Raw genomic sequence first — 26,189 nt, 5'->3', positions numbered from 1 at the left:
TATGCAGGAGGTCAGTCAAGATGATCACAATAGTGTCTTCTGACTTTATAGTCTATAAATCTAGGGTATGGTTGATGAGCGATAAGTAGCAGGGGCAACTACGTCTGCTACTGTTAAAGAGGTGCTATTTGCATAAAGAAGAACCTAGCTCTGGGTCTTTGAACAAAAAATATTTTTAAAAATAGGTTAAATAAGTAAATAAATAAAAATACCAGCAAAAATAAGCTTTAATTTCTGCACAGATGAGTGGTGCTTGGACCTTCTACAACTGAACAGGGTACACACTGCATCCCTTTGCATGTCCTGGAACTCGGGATTACCAGTAGATAACAAAAGCTTGTTCCATTATTCATCAGAGTCAGAGTGATGCAGGAGCTTCAGTTGGGGAGATAAAAACCAATACGAAGATTGAATGAACATCTCCTACATACTAATGTGAAGAGATGAAGAGATGGGGTGAGCATTGTCTGTGTCTCCTGCACTGGTAATCTGTCTCTGCATCTTTAGAAAATGATCTGAGAGATTTACCCATCCAAATTTCTCATCTGGTGACCTGCTTCATTTCATCCTGACCTTGAGATGCTACAAAATTGAGCAACTGAGAAGGAAGTAGGAATATTACCAAGTATCAATTTAACAACGTTTGCTTTAAAATGACAGCTCTCTCTGCAGAAAGTAGGTCATTTCTTCAACATCAATTTCAGTGCAATGCAGAGCATAGCTATGTTTGTTTTAACCGGTTATTCCAGTTACTAGGCAATTCCTGTTTGTTTTAAACAAAATAATCCTTTGCAGTGAATAATCCTGGAGCAAAGGGTGCGGTTAAATCACTCCTTTACTTAAACAGGTAACATACGTCTAAGCTGGCTATTCATATTTCATCTATTTAATATAACACAGAACATAGACTAGGGCCAGTGAAAGGATTACAACCAGCACATTTCATATCCTACACCAATCACTACCGGCTGCAAAGGCCAGGAACCTCCAGATTCTTGATATATTGCACGTTTGTCAGCCACCAAACAAATGGATGGAGGGGGCCTGGGGATGGCTAAAATATATGGGGGCATCTCCAGCCCCTGCAGCAGCTCAGGCCTGGGAGAAGTCAAGGGTGGCTTGAAGGTTCCCTATTCCCTTACCCCTGGGCTATGAGTTCTGTGCTGTTCTGAGTTTAAGGGTACGTTTATGCAGCAAATAAAAAACAAACCCTGCAGCAGCCTGGGTCAGCTGACTCAGGCTCGTGGGGCTCGAGCTATGAGTCTAAATAGAGCAGTGTAGAGATTCCACTCGGGCTGGAGCATGGTTTCTGAGACCCACCCCCAACACTGGGTTTCAGAGCTTGGGCCCCAGGCCAAGCCTGAACATCTACACTGCTATTTTTATCCCTGCAGCTCAAGTCCCGTGAACCCAAGTCAGTTGACCCAGACTCTGAGATTCCCTGCTGCAGGTTTGTTTGTTTTTTGTTTTTTGCTGTGTAGACGTACCCTAAGAAGCTCAGTACAGCATCCCACCCAGAAATTTGGGCTGGGAACAAGGTAAGAACTGAGACAACTGGGAAACTTTCTGGACACACTGGTCCAGATCTCTAGCTGGCACAAACCAGTATGGCTCCTGTGAAGTCACTGAAGCTACATCAATGTACATCAGCTCAAGGTCTGGCCCAGTGCAACCTAAAAATAATCTAATTCTTAAGGAAGGATTCTGTCTAGCAGAGTAAAACAGAGGGCCCAATTTTCCACCTTGTTCCATTTGTTTTATGGCAATGGAACTCCATTGGCATCAAATGGGCAAAGGACAGGGCAACAGGATCTAGAATCAGGCACAAAGCATTCTACATCGAGGTGAATACCTCTGTAGCCCTCTACCAAACCAACAGTAGGGCCACTGGCTCAGGTCCTAGTGGGGACTATTCATTGTAGACCCTCTGGACCCCCTTTCTATCCTTGGTTACACCTGGTCCAAGCCCACTGAAGAGCAACAAGGGAGCAAAGGGACAGAAGAGGAAAGAGAGAGCAAAGGGGACTTTGCTAAACGTTGTCCTCCCTTCTTGCTGAAGGAATCTGCTGCATATCACATGGAGAAAAAGTCACTCTCTCCAGTGGTGGCTTTAGAATATTCAGGCAGTAAAGCTGCCACAATGGCTTCCTTAAGCACAGGGTTTCCCTCTGGTTCTTTCCCCTAGAATGGGGAGGAAAATCAGGCAGTGCCTCCCCTCCGCTAGGGAATCAGATCATGAGTTGCTATGATTACTTCATGAACCTTTTTCTTGATTGAGTCTTAAACTCAGCCCTGCAATCCCCAATCTTTTGGCAGCCAGGAGCCGAATACAATAAAACATAATTGCTGGTTGGTAATACATTATTACACGACGTGGCTGGAGCAGCACTCCCTGTTTACAGCAACAGAATTCCTGAACAGGGTTAATACCTATGCTGGCTAATGAGCTTTTCGTGGAAAACTGATCCTAGCTACACCCTTTGGTCCTAGCTACACCCTTTTTATATGTGACAGAGAACGCCTATTCCAACTTGACTTTAACTGCTAACTGGCATCACTGGAAGGTAGTCAGTTACACTAGAGTGTTTTCCTCCTGCTGTTTTATGTTGCCTATTTTAATCCCCTATTGAATACCTTGAACCTCAATCCCCTCTCATGTACACCAGTGTAAGTCAGAAGGGGCTCCACAGAAGATGGTGGAGCTTCACGGATATGAAACAAGGTGAGTGAGAGGCAAGTAAGTCCTCTGAGTATGCACCACAATCAACAATGACTGTGGGAACTGGAGAGCCAGCAGGGTGAACTCATGCGTTGCTGGGTTGCTCGTGTAATCTATGGGAGAAAGAAGTGTGTACCTTTTTCAGATTTCTCAGTGGCTAAGTGGAGAATTAATATTTGCAATTTGGTGTTGAGAAAAAGTTTTGGCTTGCCAGCCCTGAAGCTCTTTATCCACAAATGAAGTATAACATAAGTATCGGCATGCTGCTTATGCTAAATCTGGAGGGAACACCTCTGGAGTCAAGAAGATAATTTCATCTTTTATCCCATTTAGTCCTTGACCAGAGACTAACAGCGATGACACTGACACCAGATTGCTAGGAACAGGAATGAGCTCACCAAGTAATTTCTGAAACAGTCTTTGCTCGGACAGTGATAGCTTTCAGTCACTACCAGTCTAGTGGTGCTCTCCAGGAAAAAAGCTTCATGCACCATAGCCTCAGAGCCAGAGAGGGCCCCAGTTTTGGTTTTAAAATACTGTACAGTCAGTGAGCCAAATTAATCCCTGATATAACTTCACTGATGTCAATGGGAGGTTCACCAGAGATGAATATGACCTGCTGTATTTAGACTCCAACTGGATTCCTAAAGTGAGTCTAAGTAAGGGAGCCCAAATTGTAGGTGCCAGCTGTTTGATCACTTCCTCATTAGCCACACAGCATTCTGAGTCATGACTCAAAAATTATAGGCGTTTGCTTTGGAAGCAGGAGAAGAGAACGGCTTCCATCCTTCCCACAGGGACGAGGGAAGATAAAGATGCAAGATGCGCTTGGCAGAAGATAAAGAGACAGCATGTGGGCTAGAGATCAGGTTTCAGCTCCCCAATTCCATCTGCCTGTAATTCCAAAACCAGAGTGTATATTGCTTTGTTATTTAATGTTACATTTCATGTACCTGCCCAGCCCTCAGATGAAGGGCTATTTCTCCATTCTCTGAAATGACAGGTGGAATTTGTCTCCACCAACCAGTTAAGAGACATTTAGATTTTAGAGGCAAGAAACTTGATATGAGCCTGAACCACCCCTTACCCTCCATATCCCAGCATTCGTCAAAGTCTGGGTGCTGGTGAAGGTGGAAACAAAATCCTCTTTCCATAATGGGCCAGACCCAACCCCGTGATCAGAACACCTCAAAAGTATAAGGACAGTAGGTGCTGAAAGTTGCAACTCAAAGTCTGTCTGTTAACGAACTAAAAATAAACACGTGAAGAGAAATATCCCAAAGACAGGAACAAAATCTATGGTGTAGGTAAGAAAGAGAGAATGTGGAGTGGGGTAAGGAGTGTCTGACCTACAGGGTTTAAGATGGTCAGAGCTAGGCTGAAGTAGCTCTTGGATCCCCCCCAAGAATACCCCTGATACGTCTTTACTGAAACACGGAGTGGTTAGCTGTTGCCTTTGGCAAGCAGGAGGCTGGGAGCTCCAGGACTCAGATGATGAGTGACCTGGCAGAAGTTGTGTGCAGCTCTCCCCTTCCCTCCCTTTCTCTGTCAGACTAGAGAAAGGAAACAAAATGAGCTTCAAGACCTATCTCCTCTCTGTCAGCTCCTTCTGCTCCCGCCCATTCCTCCCTGGAGTCATTTTCACTGGCACTCGGCTTCTTCCAGGAACCCAGACATGCAGCAGGCCGAGTCATTCCTCTGCCAGCAGCCCATCAGATGGCAGGGAGTGGAGATTTTTGAAAGGAAGCTAATTAAGTATGTTTTATTAAAAACCTCTTGTTTATGAATGAATTAGGTGATGCATGAGAAACAAACACAATACAGGGAGATGCCTGGGCATGAGGGTACTGCAGGCGTTGTTCTGATGAATAACTGTGCTCTCTCTTTCGGAAAGGGAATAGGGACATATTCTTGGCCTGCACTTTACAGCTTGTCTGTTGGGTCTCAGTTGAAGACCTGGGAAAACGGTGGTGGAGTTTTACTTGTAGGCTTCATTGTGGACTTTTGGGGTGGGAATAACTTCTTGAGTTCACACTGGGAGAGTGGTTTCTGTTGCACATACACCTCATTTGGCAGTGGTGAGCACATCTCAGCCCCCATTTTCCCTGGGCTTAGAGGCACAGCACAGAATCGCACTCCTAATATTTTGCCAGACACAAAAAGCCGCCGTATACTTTCAGTTTCAATGACTTCTTATTTGACACTAAGGGAAAACCAACAAAGGAAAATCTCCCTGAGAGAGCAAAGTGTGTATCTCTCCCCTGTGTAGCATGATGCATCTGGACTCAAAACAAAATAGCAGATGCCTGCTGGAGATACCTAGAAATATAAAATGCAGTAGATAGGGCATATGGTCATAGCTACGATACACACCACATAGTTCATTTTAGTAGGGGGAGGTAGCTTGCCAAATTCCCATGTACTTATAATGTTCTGCCCTTCTATAGAGCCTTTCAGCGGAGGATCTCAAAAGGCTTCACAAAATATGGGCCAAATTCATCCTTAATGTAACTCCTCCATAGTTTGAATGACCCCGCCAACTAGTTCAGGGGGTGGCCTCTCTAGCACTGTTTAGTCTCAGTGACTCACCTTAACACTCCCCACTGTTTTTAGTTCCTGTAGGCGCTATGGTAACCCACCCTCCATGGAACAGAATGCAATCACATATTCATAGATTCCAAGGACAGAAGGGACCATTGTGATCTCCCGTATCACACAGACCATAGAATATCCCCAAGAACTGATCCCTGAGGGACCACACTGGCAACGTACCCACAATGATGATGATTCCCCATTTACAATTACACATTGAGACCCATCAGCCAGTTTTGAATCCATTTAAACCACTTTAAACCATTCATAACAGCAATATAGTTGGTCCCTAAAGACATTGCATGGGATTGCAACATCTGTCACATCGGCCCCATAAAGAAGTGGGTGTAACTAAGGGACTTCACTGGCAACCAAGGGTAACCCACCAGTTTATTCCCTGGGTGGTGCAACAGCCAGCATCTTTTATAATTTCCAATAACTACCAAGCAAGAACATTGCAAAAGAATTTAAAATGTGCATGCAGGGGATGAGCCACTTCCTTATTTTGTGCTAATTTAAGAGGAGATGGAAGCTTCATATGGCAAAACGGATGGGGAAGCTCATGTTCCTTGCTCCTGGCATAGGTCACAACAAAGACAGAGGGCTTTTCAGGGTTGTGCTGCCACCAATATTCACTTCTTTCTAGCTGCCAAAATTCCTCTCTGTGCCACCACCATGTTCACATTGTCAAAGGGTCCTGTCACCAGTGTGCAAGTGCCATTACACACATTGAGTGAGATTCTGTGTTGCGTCCCCTGCTATGCTCGGAGCAGAACTCAGAGCATAGCAGGAAGCGGGGCAAGGCAGTGTCACTCCACATTTGATCCCCGTGCACCCCAAATTCCAGGCTGCTCCAGGGACTGAGAGGGTCCATGGAATCCTTTAGTCAGCTCAAGGGGTTCCTCTGAGTTATGTAGCCCAACCCAGGTTCCCTACGGAATGTTACAGTGCCCATCCCCTATTCAATGCAATGCCAGTGAAAGAGGAATGCTCCCTTTACTGCCCAAGGGGCTTTTATAACAGTGTAAGGGGTGAATCCTTGTCATTAGAACATCTGTTCCTTGTAGGAAAGGATGCAAGCTCTCCTCTGCTTTCTCTGAGATTAAGCCACTTACTTTGGAGATGTTACCTGCAGAAAGAGCCGAGTCTTGCTAAGTGCTCTGCACATCATCACCTCCCAAAGCAGGCTACATATATCCTTCATACTGTATCCTTCTATGAGGGACTCATGCATGTGGTGATATATGGTAAACATAAGAACAATCCCAGTTTTCCCTCACCTGAGTGCGAGCCATATGCCAGGTTCAGATACCCATCCTGGCCTTCATCCCTGAGGGGGCCAAACCACCATCCTTTCAGTTAAGAGCCAACCATGTAGAACAATTTCACGAATGCCATGCCCAGGATTTAGCACACTCAATTCAAAAAGAATTAAAGGAAGGTAATATAATTAATGCCAATCAACATGGGTTTATGGAAAATAGATCCTGTCAAACTAATTTGATATCTTTTTTTGATGCGATTACAAATTTGTCTGAGAAAGGTTATAGTGTTGACATAATATACTTAGATTTCTGTAAGGTGTTAGACTTGGTACCACATGCCATTTTGATTAAGAACCTAGTAAGATAAAATAAACACGGCAGACATTATATGGATTAAAAGCTGGCTAACTGATGGATCTCAAAATATAATTGTAAATGTGGAATCAGCATAGAATGAGTGTGTTTCTAATGGGGTCCCACAGGGATCAGTTCTTGGCCCAAGGCTATTTAACATTTTTATTAATGACCTGGAAGAAAACATAAAATCAACACTGATAAAGGTTGCAGACGACACAAAACTTGGGGAAATAGTAAATAGGAAGTTCACTGATTCAGAGCTATCTCAATTTCTTGGTAAACTTGGCACAAGCAAACAATATGCATTTTAATATGGCTAAATGTACATGTGTACATCTAGAAACAAAGAATGTAGGTTATACTTGCAAGATAGGGAACTCTATCCTGGGAAGCAGTGACTCTGAAAAAGATTGGTAGTTGTGGTGGATCATCAGCTGAACACAAGCTCCCAATGCGATGCTGCAGCCAAAAGGGCTAATGAAATCCGTGTATATATAAACAGGGGAATCTTGAGTGGGCAGCAGAACTGGACACAGTTCAAGGACACTGGTAAACTGGAGAGGTTTCAGAGAAGAGCCATGAGAATGATTAAAGGATTAGAAAATATGCCTTATAGTGACACACTCTAAGAGCTCAATTTGGGTTAACAAAAAGAAGGTTAAGGGGTGACTTGATTACAGGCTATACATACTGTAACAGGGTCTGGCCAGATGGCTACAGGAGAGTGATAGAAGGCATATATATTAGCCCCAGGTTAAGTAGGTCCCTTTTCCCCGGGTAAGGTAACAGGGAAGGTTCCAGAACAATCAGGAACTTTCTGGAAACAATTCAGACAGACAGGCTGATTAGAACACCTGCAGCCAATCAAGAAGCTGCTAGAATCAATTAAGCAGGCTAATCAGGGCACCTGGGTTTAAAAAGGAGCTCACTTCAGTTTGTGGTGCGCATGTGAGGAGCTGGGAGCAAGAGGCACTAGGAGCTGAGAGTGAGAAGGCATACTGCTGGAGAACTGAGGAGTACAAGCATTATCAGACACCAGGAGGAAGGAGGTCCTATGGTAAGAAAAAGAAGGTGTTGGGAGGAGGCCATGGGGAAGTAGCCCAGGGAGTTGTAGCTGTCGCACAGCTGTTCCAGGAGGCACTCTAGACAGCTGCATTCCACAGGGCCCTGGGCTGGAACCCAGAGAAGAGGGCGGGCCCAGGTTTCCCCCAAACCTCCCAACTCCTGATCAGACACAGGAGGAATTGACCTGGACTGTGGGTTCACGAAAACGGCCAAATTGAGGGCTTCCGTGAATCTCCGAGGCGAGTAAATCCGCCAATAAGCGCAAGACCCACCAAGGTAGAGGAGGAACTTTGTCACAGTACCTACATGGGGAACAAGGATTTAATAATGGGCTCTTCAATCTAGCAGAGAAAGATATAACATGACTCAATGCCTGGAAGTTGAAGCTAGCCAAATTCAGACTGGAAATAAGGTGTAAATTTTTAACAGCAAGGGTAATTAGCACTGGAACAATTTATCAAGAGTTGTGGTGGATTTTCCATCACTGATAACTTTTAGGAAATCAAGATTGAATGATTTCCTAAAAGATCTGCTCTAGGAATTATTTTGGGGGAGTTCTCTGGCCTGTGTTATACAGGAGGTCAGACTAGATGATCACACTGATTCCTTCCAGCCTTGGAATATATGAATTCATCACACTGACTGCCACTTCATAGCTTCTGTCTGTTTTTAGTTTGCCATAAAGGCAAAAAGTTTTCCTTTAAAAATATCACTATTGGAGACTTTCTTGCATGTAAATAATATCTGAAGCCTTGATGGGTTCTTCACCAACATGAGCATTAGCTGCTAATAACTTTGCATACTACTGAGCAAATTTGTAAAATGTGACACCTGTAGCTACTTACACCAGCAAAAGGAACTGAAACACAAAGAATCCTGGGCTTGGTTTGCTTTTAAACTCAGTATGAAATTGTCTGGCTCCCCTAATCTCCATCCTGTTCTTTTCTTGAAAAGAAAGAAACAAGCAGCAAAGGCAAATTATTTTAAACACACCTACTTCTGCTTCTCCTGACAGTAGCTCAGCATGGCTCCTGCTGACTTGGCCAATGGGAGGGTGCCCTTTGGTTCACCTAGTAGAACTGCTGCCTAGGATGCCACAAGGTGCCTTGGTTCTCATTCAGCTGCAGTGAAATGCAATCCCAAAGCCAGAAGGGACCACTCTGATCATCCAGTCTGACCTTCTGTATAGCAAAGCCCATAGGACTTCCACAGAATAAATAATTTCAAACTAGATCAGATCTTTTTTTTAAAAAATCCAATCTTAATTTAAAAATTGCCAGTGATGGAGAATCCACCACAATCCTGGTTAAGTTGTTCCAATGGTTAATTATCTTCACTGTTACAAAGGTATACCTTATTTCTAGCCTGAATTTGTCTAGCGTCAGTTGCCATCTCATAGCAAACCCATCCCATTATGTACAGACACACAGTGAAATGCAAGAAGGGGGTTAAGGTCGTGGTTTGGATGTGAAGTCTCCAAAATCTGTCATCTGATCCTCAGAGGGTGACTGGGGGCAAATCTAAACTAAGGAACAAGTGCTGAGTGGAAACAGCCAGGTTAAATGAATAGATCCTTCGACATTAAGGCTGGAAGGAACTATTCTGAGCATCTAGTTTGACCTCTTGCATAACATAGGCCAGAGAATTTCACACCGTGATTCCTGCCTCAAGCTCAATAACTTATGGCAGAGCTAGAGTATCTCTTTCAGAATCTGTTAAGAGGGGCTGCCCGACCACTTGGGAGTTAAAACTTGTAAGAGAAGAAAAATAGGTACTAATGTGTACACTTGTAACAGGGCTGCACGTAACCTATGACAGTGCTTTTGAGCTGAATGCCCACTTGTCAAAAAATTTTCCCGTAATGCCGCTGCTGATTTTAAGTCACCCCATGGTGCCTAAGTGGTGCTGCACAGAAGGGAGATGGCCTATTAAAATAACTTAGGATGGTGAGAACACTCCTCCCCCAGACTGAGGAGCAGATGTGCATATGGCTGCTGACAGTGAGCAAAACAGGGTTACTTTGTACGTGCCATGCTGAGTCTGTTTCCTTAACTGCTTTGCAGGTTTACTGGAGAAATCTCCCCATCATTTCCGGTTTGGAGAGAGCAAGTGACAAACCCCTGACTGGGTTGAGAATGGGTGAACAATTAACAGAAGTAACATAGTGCCAGGTGGCACCTGCTGTCTTGAGTTACAGCTTAAACAACAGGACCATTTTCTGTTGGTAGCTTTCTGGGTCCTTTTATTCATGGCCATGTGGTTGTGTGAGGTTGGTTATGGGTGTCTCCCAGGTCTGACACTGACACTGACCTTTCACAAAGAGGTTGTGGCTGATACCTGAAAACTCTGACCTTTTTACCGTACCTCCCTTTTAAAAATTCCTGTGGTCACTACAGCTATCTCCTTCTGTCTGTGTAGAGAGTTCTCTTGCTCGCTTTTTCATGCCAGTTGCCCTGACATTAAATAAAGTGCAAAAGCCAAACAACCAACTGAATTACAGGAGAAAAATATTAATCCCTTCTATCTCTGCTGCCTCCAAACTCTTGCTCCTAAGTCTTTGGAAGTTTAAGGTCACTGAAATAGTTATTTTGTTTTCCTTCGAATAGCAGAGAGAATTCCAGGAAGTTTCCGCCAGGACCCACAACTGCAATTCCTAGAACTGGAATTCACAGCTGCTGACTCGGCTTGAGCTTTCCTAGAACAGCTGGGCCTCTGGTCACCTCCCAGGGCTGGGGAACTCATTCTAAAGGAGGGAAGAAAACGAGAAAACATTTTAGAAGTCGGGGTAGGAGGGTGCAAGTGGAGAGAGAAGAATCACAGAAAACAGGCCGCATTTCCCTTACCCCTTCACCACCCCATGTTCCAAGGATACGAGAACCTGTCCCTCCCCTTTTATTCAAATCCCAGCAGGATTATTTTCATTTTATTTTTAAATATCAGAAAGTGCATGAACCTGAGCTGTGAGCCCAGCTGCAGCCTGTCTGGGCCATCCACTCATGCAGGCTGCCCCCCATTCCCACTCTTCCCATGCTGGAAGGAATTCCCCCAGCTGGCTCTGCTCCCCACTGCTGGCATGTCTTGGAGCTTGCTTTCAGTAATCACGTCTCTCAAATTTAAGAATGACTCAGGGACAGGAGGCAGCAATATCTGAGTGTTGACGGTCTCTCAAACTGGATTTTATTCTCAGTGTTCAAAGGACATTATGCAAAGTGTTGTCTTGGGTATGAATAGTTTAGGGTGAAATGGACCCCAATGCAGCAGGGTTTAAACTGTGTGTTGGGGCCTGTGTGGAAGATCTGTGCTGGGATGGATTTCCCCCAAGGGATGATATCCTTTATAAGCTTTCACTTGCTGGCAGGTTTCATGGCTAATGCCTGTGATGTGTCTTAAAGGAAACCCGTGATTAACACATTGAAAATAAACTGTTTTATAGAACAACTTCCTGGCTTTTTAAAGTAACCAGTTTCCCATATTTTGTGTCTCTATTGTGACAGATATGGCAATCTCCTGAAATATTCTCAGAAAACCTTACTGTATGAAGTTTATGTATTAAGGTGGGCCAGGATTGCATGTAACTTCCCTGGGGAGAGATGTGACAGATGTGAGACCTGGGAAGTGTAAAGGAGTTCAAAAAACTTTTCTGAAAATGTGTCAGACAGGTATGGACTTCTGGGACAATACGTGTTAAGTGGATTTCCTGGGGAATCCCCAGGGAGAGGTTAATGCAAATTCCCCAATTCTGGTGATGAAAAAACCTAGCCTTTTGAAGCTATGCCATCAGGAGAGGGTCACTGTCTTCTGATTTACCTGTTACAAGAGGCCAAAATCAAAGGCCCGAGCAGTATAAAATAATGGCTGATCTGCCCAGCCTTTGTTCTGGTTGTGGATCTAAAACAGACGAATTTGTAACCATGGGGAAAACCCAGCTGGGCATTCTGAAGGACTAAAACCTACCAGAGCCCTAGCTTGGAGCTGGAAGTGACCTCTGGTAAGCCTTCTAGAATGTGTGCAGGATCTTTTATTGTTTTAATGTTTTCTCTGTAATGCTTTTATCTTAAGAATATTAGAAGGAGCAGTGTGGTAACATATAACTACAGGTCATACACTAGTCATAGCCCTTGGAGAGAAAGCAAAGCACAGGTGCTAGCCATTTTAGGCAGTCTGGCTTGCTGGGGATATCACAGTATAAGGCAGGGAGCTGTTCAGACTTAAAATCCCAAATCAAGAGGGAGGGAGACATGGATTCATTCCACCCAAGAGAGGTGAGAGCTGGGAGCCAGAGGAGTAAACGGGGTGCCCTTTCGGACCATGGACGGGGAAAACAGGTGCAGTTGCCCTGAGATTGTGACATAGAGTGCATGTGTGTGAATCAGAAACCAACCAAATGGAATGCTGGGAAATAAACTGGACTGTGGGCCCAATTCTCTTCTCCACTACACTGGTACAACTTCATGAAAATGAGGGAGGGAGCACGTGAGAGCTAAGAGAAGAATTTGTCCCCAGATATGACTGGCTAACGTTGTAGACATTTATTCCCTAGAAATGCACTTTTCAGCCAAATGTGTAATGGGATATACATGCAACTTCTATGAGTAGGGCTAAGAGGAGGCAGCTCCCATTTGAATGTATTGGAAAGCATATATACACATATACACATATATACATATATATAAATGCTTTCCAATACATTCAAATGGGAGCTGCCTCCTCTTAGCCCTACTCATAGAAGTTGCATGTATATCCCATTGTATTAATATTGTATTAATATATATATTAATACAAAAGAGTTGACACACCTGCTGATGGGTTTGAGGTTACCAGAAAAAGGCAGTCTTGGAAGGGAAGAGCTCTTAAAATAATTAACTGACTGAAAAATAAAAGCAAAAGATGTGGGAGGAGCCAGGAGGAAAGTAGACTGGGAAAGATGGTAATAAGCTAAATGGATTTCCTTGCGCCTCCATTACCAATTTCTCTTTCCAATTGTGTGCACGGTGGTGGAAGGTGACAACTTGGTTCCATTTCCTGTCCTGTCCCCAAGGTCAAAATCCCGTGTGTTTATTTGGTTTACAAAAGGTTGAGAGAGGATGTTTGTGTAGCAGAGAGAAATTACTATGGACTTTCACCCTCAGGATCTCCAACTGAGTGTGCCAGTGTCCAGGAAAAATATTTATTGTTGCTCAAGTACATTGAACGGGGGCTATGAAAGGGAATAGGGAGGAGATCTCTCATTCTCTCTCTAACTGCTCTCCTATGTGGGTCCTAGCCATTTGGTTTCTGCAGGGCCAGGGAAATGAAAAAAAGAAGAGGAAATTATTCAGACCTATAGCCTGAGAATATTTTCAGGCCATGCCACTGAGCCTATCCAGCCACTGGTGTCATAGACAACAGGGAAGTAGTCAGCAGTATGAATTATTATGTACCTAAAAGGCTAAATTGTGGCTTTGACACAAGCGTTGGGCAAGGAGCGGTACTTAGTTTCATTACCCTTAGTGTAGACCAGGAACCAGATAGTAACTCAGACAGTCACATTCTGGTCCCCAGTTCCCCTTTGCTCTGGGAGATGCCATTATCCACTGTCAAATACTGACAAATGCTGAACCGTTGTAAATGCATTTTAGGCTTTCGAAAATAAATATACATTTTTAAAGACAGAAATCCAATGGCAATAATAACGAGAGGCTTCAAGATTATTTTGTGTATGCCACTATCCTAAAGCCTTTTAAGTCCAAAAGAAAGGTTCTTTCCTCCCCTCCACCAGACTCCCTCTGCCAGTTTAGTTATAGTCCTTTGCCCATTTGGAGTGACCACTGGGGTAGTCGGCCGTGAGAAGCAGGATTAGGAACCTGGCATTGCTCCACATCTAGCCCCACTCTTCCTATGGGAACCAATGCAAAGTGAGTTTAAACCAACAGATGGAAAAGCCTGTACCCTTGGGCTGCCTCCAGAGGCCAGTATCAGGTGACTTCCTGTAAAGGAAGAACATGTAGCCACATGCTGGTCCTAGAACTTGAGTCATGTCATCTCTGGGTAGAACGGCACTTCCACCTAACACAGGCTACTGAGGTCACTGTCAGGATGTGATGCAGACAAAGTTCTGGAGACTGAGTCACCTACTCCCTAGCAGCCAATCCCCTCTCTTGACACAAAATGGAAGAGTGTAAAGGGAAGGGGGACAGGAAACAGTAAAAAGTCACGCTGATGTCACCAGAGGCAGTGTCAGAAGGAATGAGCATCCCCTGTCTGTAGCCTCTCTCACATGTTCTGCTAGATGATGGAGCAAGACAGCGCTAGTGCTGGGTTTCCAGGAGGCGAGGGCTTAGCACATCCTCATCATCTGGCACTGAGACAGAATGATATAAACAACCCTTTTCTGGGGCAGCAAGAGGAGATTATCAGGAGGGCTGGTCTACAGTGTTATGAAGTTCCTTTACTCTACAGGGTACTGCAATTGGCAGTGATCAGCTCTCCTTACATATGCTGTTCTCTCTATGATTGGTCACCCTTACACAGCAGGTACTCCTTGCTTGGTTCCGCCACAGATTCAGACTGACATTGCCTCTTTAAGACCACATCCTTGAGCCTGCCTCCTTCCAGGGTTTTCCTGACTGTTACACACTACAAACTAGATACAAATTAAACATGTAAGAGCAAAAAGAACCACATCTCAGCAAAATGGTTTCATCAGGTTGGCCGACTGAGGAGAAAAAGGATGGATGGGGCAGCCCAGAAATTATTATTCATCCATTGCAGAAAACAGATATTTTTCTCACTCTTCGCTCAGATTTGGCTTATGTACTGAGTCCGAGCTATAAAAGGCTCAGAAATACAAAACAGATTTTTTTCATATGAAGCAAATTGCACAAACAAAATTGAAATCTGACCTTTCTGTAAAGAGCTCCTAATATGGTCTGTACAGCCCATTGCCAATGCCAGTTCACCCAATCAACTAACCTTTTGTGGCAGCTGCAGTCCTCCATAATCCCCTATTTCTGGCCTTTATTCCTTCTTATAACCTGGTGGTGGCAACACTCCTTCCAGCTTCACACAACTTAACGGGGTTCCATTCTTAGCCTGTGCACTTCATTCTGAGGGACTGGGCGAGATCCCCCCTTCCTACCAGCTGGCACTGCATGTGCTGCTTCTGCAGCACTCCCAGCCCGGGATCAATATTTAATTCAAATCTATATGGTGGTGACAGCCCTGCCCATCTGCTACCACATGGTTGGGCCAACCAGAAACTTACATTTTATACCATTCCTATGGGAGTAAGATTCCCAGCAGTATGGTGATAGGAGAGCAGGTGTTTAAGGTTTATAGTGGGCTTTAAAGATCACACAATGAATTGTAGAAGCGATAGCCAAGATCTCATGGCCATAGGGAGAGCGTGGGAATACTCAGCCCTAACCCAGCACTGCACAGAGCTGCCATGTTTTAGGCAAAGGCTGTTTTTTCTGTCCCTCTCCCACTTTCATTCTCTCCTTTCACTGTTTCTTTTTTCTTTCTTTGTTTACCACTCTCTGTACCGTTTTCTCTTTCTCTGGAAAGCAGAATCTCCTTGCCTCTTATTCTTTGCAGCCTTCCAGTCCTGTCTCTCAATTCCCTCCCTATGTGAACAGTCCCTCCTCAATTACCCCATGTTCCATTCTCGTCCCATCTTGCTTACCTCTGCCCTGGGATCTTCACCTTCTTCTGTTTCCCCAGCCCTCTTTAATTCTGGCCTTAACACATATGCACCCATCAGTGGAAAATGACTCATACATTTTAAATTAAGTTGAATAGCAAGACAGCCATTTGCTTGACATCAGATGGACCTACAGAAAGATAGTGTCTGCACTGTAAAGAAGTATCTTTTCCCTTTTTTGCTGATTTCACTTTCTTCAGAATGTTTCTGTAGAGCTCTCTTCTCCTTCACAGAATGGCCACAGGGCACGACAGCACAGTGCTTGGTCCAGCCAGCTACAGAGAGTCATTTCTCATGTAATTTCTTCGGCTCTAAAAAAACACTATCACCTCCTTTTTCTACATACCACGTGAGCCACTGGTGCACTTCACACGGCTTAGTACCCGCACCAGTGCTAGTGCCTGAACACTTAAAATAAAGTTCAAAATAATTTCTCAGGGAGCTGTTTTTCGCCACCAAGATTGCCTTTACTACCACTCAGAAATTCTGTTTCCCTTTCACAGCTTAGTCGTCATCCTCTCTTGACTTTATTCAAGGCCTGTGTATACCACGATCCTGCAGCCACAGAATTTGCCACACAATGCACCCCTTCCCACAAAACTATGCACCCAGATTTAAGCATTTATTAAAATAAAAGTGTTACTAGCCCCTACGGCTGAGAAGAAAACCTCAAAAACCATGAGCTAAGTGTAATCTGATGCAATGCTGTTTGTCTGAGTCTGCAGAGAGCCTGAAGCAGTACTGTTGTAAACTGCAGTGTTCACACTGAAACTTAAAAATGACAATGTAAATGCCAGTGGTAAATATCTCACTGCTGATGGTTTAAACAACCAGCTCATGTGTTCATCTCCCAATCCCATACTATGTCCCCAGGTGCCAAAAGCCCCAACTGTACCCTATCCAGCTGCCAAAACATCTGGATTTCTCCCCTTCCTTGATGGCAATATGGTCTGAGTCACATCATTGGGGGAAAGGGTTCAAAAGAGAAGAATAAAATATGTGGAGCAGAGAAAACACGGTGAAAATGAAATGGGAGGCAGAGGGGTAATGGGTACGTGACCTACAGTGTTGAAAGATGCCCAGAGCTGATGCCTTTAAGAGCCAGACTGGAGTGTCTCCTTTGTGAGGATGCTCTGATATAGTTTCTTAAATGAGACTTGGAAGCACTGAGCTAGTACCTATTTGGGGAGGCTGTAAGGGGCTCTAACAGTGTGATGATGAGTGACCTGGCACAGCCTGTGTGCAGCATTCTTTCCCCTTTCTCCGTCAGACTGTGGCAATATAACATAATGAGCTCTAAGAAATATCTCCCCACTCTGCCATCAGCTTTCTGCAGAACAGCCTGTGCCTCCCCTCTTCTCCCCGTAGTCATTTCAGCCAATAGCTGGAATCTTCCAGGAAATCAGACAAGACAAAAGCCGAGTCACTCCTCTGCCAGCTGCCCAATCACACAGCAGGGTGAGGAGATTTTTTAGAGGAAACTAGTTTGAAAAAAAAGCAGCTCTTTGCTTTTTCTCAGGACCTGGCTTCTGTGCAAGCATGACACACACAAAAAAACCAACCACTTGGATGACGCCACCCAAATGAAAACCAGGCAGAAGTAAGGTGGGGGATGGTGGTGTGCAAAGCTCTGAATTAGGCTTGGAACATGCACAGCCCAAAGTGCATGTCAGAACAAGAGTTAAAGGCTTGCTTCAAGAAACCAAGAGAAATCCAGTCCCCTCCCCTGTCACGCTCCTGTATCAGACACAGACTGACTAAAGAGCTTTTACTTCTGAGGAACATACACACCAGGCATGTTCATCATAAGATCCTTTAATGCTCTGCCAGGTATGGCTGAGGTTAGTTTAAGTGAGGTATTTTACACACACTGCCACCTAATGGCTGAACAGTACAATACAGTTTCACATTCCATTACATCTCTCCATTTAAGTTCTACTTTCCTACCATTTACAATATTTACACTAAAAGAAAAGGAGGACTTGTGGCACCTTAGAGACTAACAAATTTATACGAGCATAAGCTTTCGTGAGTTACAGCTCACTTCATCGGATGCATTCAGTGGAAAATACAGTAGGGAGATTTATATACATAGAGAACATGAAACAATGGGTGTTACCATACACACTGTAACCACACTGTTCCCCACCCCCCGCTCTCCTGCTGGTAATAGCTCACCTTAAGTGATCACTCTGGCTACGGTGTGTATGGTAACAGCCATTGTTTCATGTTCTCTATGTATATAAATCTCCCCACTGTATTTTCCACTGAATGCATCCGATTAAGTGAGCTGTAGCTCGCGAAAGCTTATGCTCAAATAAATTTGTTAGTCTCTAAGGTGCCACAAGTACTCCTTTTCTTTTTGCGAATACAGACTAACACAGCTGCTACTCTGAAACCTGACAATATTTACACTATCACACTGTCTTTGAATAATGACAGGTTTCAGAGTAACAGCCGTGTTAGTCTGTATTCGCAAAAAGAAAAGGAGTACTTGTGGCACCTTAGAGACTAACCAATTTATTTGAGCATGAGCTTTCGTGAGCTACAGCTCACTTCATCGGATGCATACTGTGGAAATTGCAGAAGACATTATTATATACACAGACACCATGAAACAATACCTCCTCCCACCCCACTCTCCTGCTGGTAATAGCTTATCTAAAGTGATCATCAAGATGGGCCATTTCCAGCACAAATCCAGGTTTTCTCACCCTCCGCCCCCCCACAGACAAACTCACTCTCTTACTGGTGATAGCCCATCCAAAGTGACCACTCTCTTCACAATGTGTATGATAATCAAGGTGGGCCATTTCCTGCAGGAATCCAGGTTCTCTCACCCCCCTCCAAAAACCACACACACAAACTCACTCTCCTGCTGGTAATAGCCTATCCAAAGTGACCACTCTCCTTACAACGTGCATGAAAATCAAGGTGGGCCATTTCCAGCACAAATACAGGTTTTCTCACCCCCCCACCCCCATACACACACAAACTCACTCTCCTGCTGGTAATAGCCTATCCAAAGTGACCACTCTCCTTACAACGTGCATGAAAATCAAGGTGGGCCATTTCCAGCACAAATCCAGGTTTTTTAACCCCCCCCCCCACACACACACAAACTCACTCTCCTGCTGGCAATAGCTCATCCAAAATGACCACTCTCCCCACAATGTGCATGACAATCAAGGTGGGCCACTTCCAGCATAAATCCAAGTTTAACCAGAAGGCTGGGGGGGGGATGGGTAGGAAAAAACAAGGGGAAATAGGCTACCTTGCATAATGACTTAGCCACTCCCAGTCTCTATTTAAGCCTAAATTAATAGTATCCAATTTGCTGTAGCTCACGAAAGCTCATGCTCAAATAAATTGGTTAGTCTCTAAGGTGCCACAAGTACTCCTTTTCTTTTTACTGTCTTTGAAGTTCAGGATGTATCAGTCTGTTAAGTGTCTCTGAATTGTACTTGTTTTCCAATTACACAACCTGAACATGCAACCACTTAGCCATCTGACTGTCCATTAGTTGCAATGACTGGCTGCAGTTGGTCCCGAATCCTTGAGTCTTCTTCTTCTGTTCTCCATCCACCATCTGTAGAGTTTGCTCTGTTCATTGTTCTTTCTGAGGAACAAATTGTAGATGTCAGTGGATTCTGTTGAACTCTCCACCATCATCAGTCTCAATCGCATATGATCTGGGCACTGAATTCTTTTTCTTTATGACAGCTGGAGTTGTCAACACCTTTTCTCCATCCATCCAGCAGTCACTAGGTTCTAGACCTGGCAGTTCTCTTACTGAATGAAATCTGTTGCAAAAGCGTTCATAAGCTCTTTAAGCCTTTTTATCCAATTTGGCAACTTTCTTCGTGTCTGGATCCACTTTGGAGCTGGATTCTTTTCCAAAGTTGGAACAGTAGTTCTGAGTTGTCTTCCCATCAGAAGTTGTACTGGGTTGTGCCCAGTAGCTGCTATTGGTGTTGATCTGTAACTCAGAAGAGCAAGGAATGGATTTTCCTGTTGTAGGATTTTCTTGGTTGTCTGTAGAGCTCTCTCAGCCTCTCCATTCGCTTGTGGGTAATGTGGGCTGCTAGTAATATGATCAAAATCTTATTTTATTTGGAATGACAAATTCTGCTACAATGAATTGTGGCCCATTGTCCATCACTAGTTGTTCTGGAATAATGAAGTGCACTTCAGTTTTTCGATAACATTGTGACATGTTATGTTTTTCAAGCACATTATTTCTATATACCTGGAAAAATAGTCCATGACGATCACGTAATGATGTTGTCTGAATCTGCGGCTTGTCTCTTTAAAGATCTCTCTGGTAGAGGTGTTGTTATTAAAGTTTCTTTGTGTTGTATTTGTCTGTTAGTTCTGCAGTGTTCACATGCAGATACTTTCTTCTTTGTTTTTGCTGGTTCCTAGCTACTACACTGACTAGTTGGTCCATTAGCAGCATTTAGTTAATCATAGAATATCAGGGTTGGAAGGGACCTCAGGAGGTCATCTAGTTCAACCCCCAGCTCAAAGCAGGACCAATCCCCAATTTTTGCCCCACATCCCTAAATGGCCCCCTCAAGGATTGAACTCACAACCCTGGGTTTAGTAGGCCAATGCTCAAACCACTGAGCTACCCCGCCCCCCAATTGTGGATACACTATTCCAGTAGTGGTTGCACCAGTGCCAGATACTCTCTGATAATCCTTGATGTCCTTCATGGATAAGGTTTAGGATTTCTCCTCTCATTTTGTTTGGAATTAAGATGCAATTGTCTTTAATTGTAAGTCCATTTTGATTCACTTAATTGTCCATGCATTGCAAAGCAGGCTCTTGTCACTTCCTTGTTGTCCTTTAGCTATTTGGACCAGCTGGCTCTAATGTAACTTAGAACTTCCTGAAGTAGTGTGTCTTTCAAGGTTGCTTTCTATAACTGGTGTAGTCTCTTTTCTGACACAGGGCTCCATGACAGTATCTGCTACTACCAGATTTTTCCCCGGATCATATTTAGAAACAGGGTTAAATCACATTAACCCGAAAAATAGATGTTATCATCTCAGTAGTGCTTGATTCAAGTCTTTTCCATTGTTGAGGGTTACAAGCGGTTAGTTGTCTATCATCAGTATAAATGAATCCAATCCACACAGATATCTGTAATGAATGCCCATACGCTTGCCAGGCACTCCTTTTCAGTCTGTGCATATCGTTTTTCTGCTTCTGTGAGTATGCGAGAGCAAAATGCAATTGGCTTCCACTCATACCCACGTTGTTGAAACAATACACCCTCTAGGCCAGGGGTTCTCAAACTGGGGGTTGGGATCCCTCAGGGGGTCACAAGGTTATTACCAGGGGGGATGCGAGCGGTCAGCCTTCACCCCAGTCCCTGCTTTGCCTCCAGCATTTATAATGGTGTTAAATATATAAAAAAGTGTTTTTAATTTATAAGGGGGGGTCGCACTCATGGGCTTGCTATGTGAAAGGGGTCACCAGTACAAAAGTTTGAGAACCACTGCCCTAGGCCATAGCTGCTTGCACTCACACTGACCATGGTGGGTTTGTTCACAACATAGTACTTGAGAACTGGAGTTACTGAGATAATTTTGTTTACCTTTTTGAAGGCAATGTCTTGATTTGGCCTCCACACCCAAGATGTGTTAGACTTTAACCATTCATTCAATGGTTTTGTCACTGTAGAAAGGTCTTGTGGGCATTGACGAAGGTAATTTACCATCCCCAGGATGTGTCTCAGTTCTGGAACATTAGTTGGTGCATTCAATTCTCAAATTGCATTTACTTTTTCAGGGCTAGGACTGATTTCATCTTTGTTTATTGTCTGTCCCCAAAACTCGCTTTGGGGTAGGCGAAAAATGCATTTTTCCTTGTTTAGCTTCAGTCCACAATGACTGATTAGACTTAGGACTTTGTTGAGGGTTTTGTTATGTTTTTCCATCGAAGATCCATATATCAAAATATCATCCATGAAAACTGCAACTCCATATGTGTCCGATATTCTTTGACATTCTTTGGAAAATGTCAGGTGCACTGGTAATCCCAAATGGTGATCTTTGAAAGCAAACTCCCCCAAAGGATGTGATAAATGCAGTCAGTTTAGTGCTTTCTTTGGCTAAAGGAATTTCTCAGAATCTGCTCGAGGCATCCAGCTTGGAGAATACTGTAGCATGCGGGTCATGTGCCTGACTACATTACAAAAACAACGATGTAGGGAGGCCCATTTACAAGACTGGTTAAAACAGCATTCTATTTTGAGGAGAAAATGGGAACTAACCTGGATTTAACAGGATCTTCTGTCTGTGCTCCAGCCTTGGACTTATGCAAAATGTTAATATGAACTGGGCACACAGTTACTGTCCCATACACACTCCAAATTAGAACTGGATTGTAATTAATTGGGAAGTTAACTCATTTGTAGCTAGAACTGGTCAAAACTTGGTGTCACTATTCTGACTTCAGTAGATCATTCCAATTTACCCTTTCACTTTGGGGAGGAAGTCGTCCAGTCTTGGGAGGATATAGCTTTCTCTCACAACTGCTTCATTAAGTCTTTTAAGATCCCCATAGATTTGTATTTTCCCATTTGTCTTTATAACTGGTACCATTGTGGCACTCCATGCTGTTGGCAGAGATTTTCTCGATTATGCCAATCCATTCCATTCTCTTTAACTCAGTTTCTGCTTTATGAAGTACTGGGATTGAAATCCTGTGAGGTGTATGTACACTATATGGTTCAGCATTGCCTCTTTAGGTTATTTGTACCGGATCTCCTTTCAAAAGTTCAATATCACTGAATATTTCATTAAGTTCTTCCACCTTTCTCATTAAGCCCATCATGGATACCACACTGTGGCTGAGAAGGCTGTTGGTGTGTGATCCTTTGATCATGTACACTCTGAATGCATAGCTTTTGCAAGTTGTTCCTATGATGAACTGGCCCACACAGTTCAGAATACCTCCAGGGCTAGTCAGAGCTGTGTTAGGTGACTTCAGCTCTAGGAGGGGTTGATGATTATTGTAAATCCCGTCTGAGATGGCTGTGAAATTTGCTCCTGAGCCAATTTTAAAGTCAATAATCTTGCCATGAATATTCAGTTTCACTCTCCAGCAGGCTCTGTGTCACTGCAAGTGACAGATTCCAGAAAGAATGGCTCCTGATTGTCTGTAATATGAGTCAACTTCCTGACTGCTTTGGTGCAGCAAACAGCTGGAAAATGTCCATATTTCATTCATTTATTACACCGTGTCTCTGGATGAACATGCATCATCTCTGGGGACATGACTTCTTCCATACCTGTGCACGTAGGCTGAAGTTTGTCCCTCTTAGTCTGGGCATTCTCTCTTCTTGCCTCAGGGGTTTTATGATAATGTCTTTTAACACTCAAGTATCGGTTTATAGCGTCGAAGCTAGTTTCAGGTTTTTCAAGTTGCTCCTGCCTTTTGTTCTGTTGTTTGACTAATTCAGACTGCTTTGCTTTCTGTACATCTGTGGCTAGGATTAGGTCTGACTTCAGTTTTAACTGCTGTGAAAGATTTTTATGTTAACCCAATAACTAGCCTGTCTCTTATCTTTTCATAATTTGCATTCCCAAAAAAATCGGTTTTCAGCCAATGGATGCAGAGCTCTTGTAAACATTCAATATTTCCCCCTGGTTCTTGAATTTTCTGGTGAAAACATGCTTTTTCACAAACCAAATTTCTCTGAGGTATAAAGCATGCATCAAACACAACCAGAACCCTTTCACAGTCATCTCTGTGACTATCTTCAGTAAAGTCAAAGAATTCAAAGATATGCACTGCCTGCTTCTGCATAGCATAAATTGAAGAATACAGCCATATATTTCCAGTTTCTTTGTGGAGCTTATTTGCAATGTGAAACCTTGCAAAATATTGCTTCCAGTATGTCCGTTGAGAAGGTTTGTCAAAGCTGAAATTCTCTGGGTCACTGAAGAATGGCATGCTGATGAGATCCTGCAACCTTTGTTGCTTTGTTCCTCCTGTTTGCAACCTTTGTTGCTGTTTTCCTTCTCTTTCTCTTCTTAGTTTACTTTTGACACCATGCCATGCTCTTGTATCAGATACAGACTGACTACAGAGCTTACTTCTGAGGGAGATATGCATCAGATGTGTTCATCATAAGATTCTTTAGTGCTCTGCTAGGTGTGGCTGAGGTTAGTTTAAATAAGGTATTTTACACACAGCACCATCCAGTGGCCGAACAGTACTATACAGTTTAGCATTCCATTAAACTCCTAGACTTGTCTACTTGAAGAGTTGTAGAACTCCCAGTCATAAGCCTGATTGGCCCATGCTTTTAAAATACATACACTTCATGAACTTACCTTAAATTCAGCCCTGACACCGGCATCAGAACACTTTTCTTTCGGGCAAGAGGAGAAGGTGCCACTAAACAAAGAAGGCCTGAGGACAATGGTGTAAATCCAATGCAAGTGAGAGCAGAAACAGGCCCAATGTTTTTAAGGGAAGCATTTGACTCTAAAGGGGCTATAGGTCCCCAAATATGCCACCTGTTCCTTATGGTCCGTATGGGTTTAGGCAGCACTGTGGCTCATGCTCCACTAAAATTATTACAAGACAGAACCTATTTTCAGCATTTCTCACTGGTGGTATACATGTGCGTGTGAAGGCAGCAATAAAGAACTACTATGATCCTTTAAGGTCAGGGAAGTTAGATAAAAGCTAGTGAGGAAATGCTTAATTATAGCAGCATGAGCAGTGCTGCTACAATGCACAGTGCTGTGTGTGTAGATCTCTATCTAGAGATGGTGTTGTCTGCTGCTGAGAGCAAGGGCTTGGGGATTATGACTCTTGGAATGTATTTATAGATTTTAAGGCCAGAAGTAACCAGTGTGATCATCTATTCTAGTCTGCCCCCCTGCATAAGATGGGCCATAAAAATTCCCTGAACGATCTCCTGTTTGAACTAGAGCAGATCTTTTAGAAGACTGTCCATTTCTGATTTAAAAATTGCCAGTGACAGAGAATCCATCACAACCCTTGGTAAATGGTAATCTGTAAAAATGTGCACTTTATTTCTGGTCCAAATTTATCTAGCTTCAACTTCCAGTCATTGGATCTCGTTATATCTTTGTCTACTAAATTAAAGAGCCCAATAGCAAATATTTGTTCCCCAAGTAGGCACTTGTAGATTGTGATCCAGTCACCCCTTGGGCTGTAGCCCACGAAAGCTTATGCTGTAATAAATTTGTTAGTCTCTAAGGTGCCACAAGTACTCCTGTTCTTTTTGCTTATATGCTTCTGTTTGTTAAACTAAACAGATTGCGCTCCTTGAGTCTATCACTAGTTTTAAGACATCTTTTCCAATCCTTTAATCATTTCCCATGGCTCTTCTCTGAACCCTCTCCAATTTGTCAACGTCTTTTTTGAATTGTGGACACCAATACTGGACACAGTATTCCAACAGCATTCCAACCAGTGCCAAAAACAGAGGTAAAAGAACCTCTCTACTACTCCTACTCAAGATTCTCCCATTTACACATCTAGGATTGTATTAGCCCTTTTGACCCCAGCATTGCACTGGGAGCTCATGTTTAACTGATTATCCCCCATGATTCCCAAATCTTTTTCAGAGTCACCACTTCCCAGAATAATTCCCCCCACCCTCGCATCCCATCCTGTGGCCTGCATTCTTTGTTCCTAGATGTATGACTTCACATTTACCTGTATTAAACTGCATATTGTTTGTTTGCACCCAGTTAATCACGTGATCCAGATCGCTCTGCATCAGGTGACCTGTCCTCTTTCTTATTTACCAGTCCCCCAGTTTTTGTATTATAGCAGTTAAGAATGGCTGGGAGACCTACCCTTAATTCACAGAATAAACCTTTCCAGAGTCAGTCGCAATGTTCTCACAGATGGGGGATCCCCCGCCTCTTTGGTCCTATATGGACTAAAATAGTAATCTCACATTACTAATCTATAGAACAGTAACAGTCAAACAGGATGGAACTGGTGAGTCCTCATGGCAAGGGAAACTCAAGCTCAGACTACAAAATAGAATACACGACAGGACAGTATATTCATCACCATTCCAAGAACACTATGGAGAGTGGGCAAAACTAATACCTACTTCTACTAATTTCAATACATAAATTCAGCCAATGGCAATGCTCGGCCCAGAACATTTACATTGTCAAATAGAATCATAGAATCATAGAATATCAGGGTTGGAAGGGACCTCAGGAAGTCATCTAGTACAACACCCTGCTCAAAGCAGGACCAATCCACAATTAAATCATCCCAGCCAGGGCTTTGTCAAGCCTGACCTTAAAAACTTCTAAGGAAGGAGATTCTACCACCTCCCTAGGTAACGCATTCCAGTGTTTCACCACCCTCCTAGTGAAAAAGTTTTTCCTAATATCCAACCTAAACCTCCCCCACTGCAACTTGAGACCATTACTCCTTGTCCTGTCATCTTCTACCACTGAGAATAGTCTAGAACCATCCTCTTTGGAACCAC

At 43.5% G+C, this 26,189-nt stretch overlaps 1 protein-coding gene across 1 annotated transcript in view; it reads right to left on the bottom strand.

Moving 5' to 3' along the window:
• Window positions 1–8,367: 8,367 nt before the first annotated feature.
• Window positions 8,368–26,189, bottom strand: part of HEMK1 (HemK methyltransferase family member 1) — a 108,000-nt gene continuing 90,178 nt past the window's right edge. Inside the window, exon 11 of the transcript XR_006291994.1 lies at window positions 8,368–10,741. The gene's annotated coding sequence lies outside the window, so the exon portion shown is untranslated. The remainder of the gene's footprint in view (window positions 10,742–26,189) is intronic.

The sequence above is a fragment of the Chelonia mydas genome, chromosome 7 (assembly GCF_015237465.2).
Source record: "Chelonia mydas isolate rCheMyd1 chromosome 7, rCheMyd1.pri.v2, whole genome shotgun sequence".
Lineage (NCBI taxonomy): Eukaryota > Metazoa > Chordata > Testudines > Cheloniidae > Chelonia > Chelonia mydas.
The sequence above is the reverse complement of the archived record's forward strand: the minus strand, read 5'-3'. Positions and strand labels throughout refer to the sequence as shown.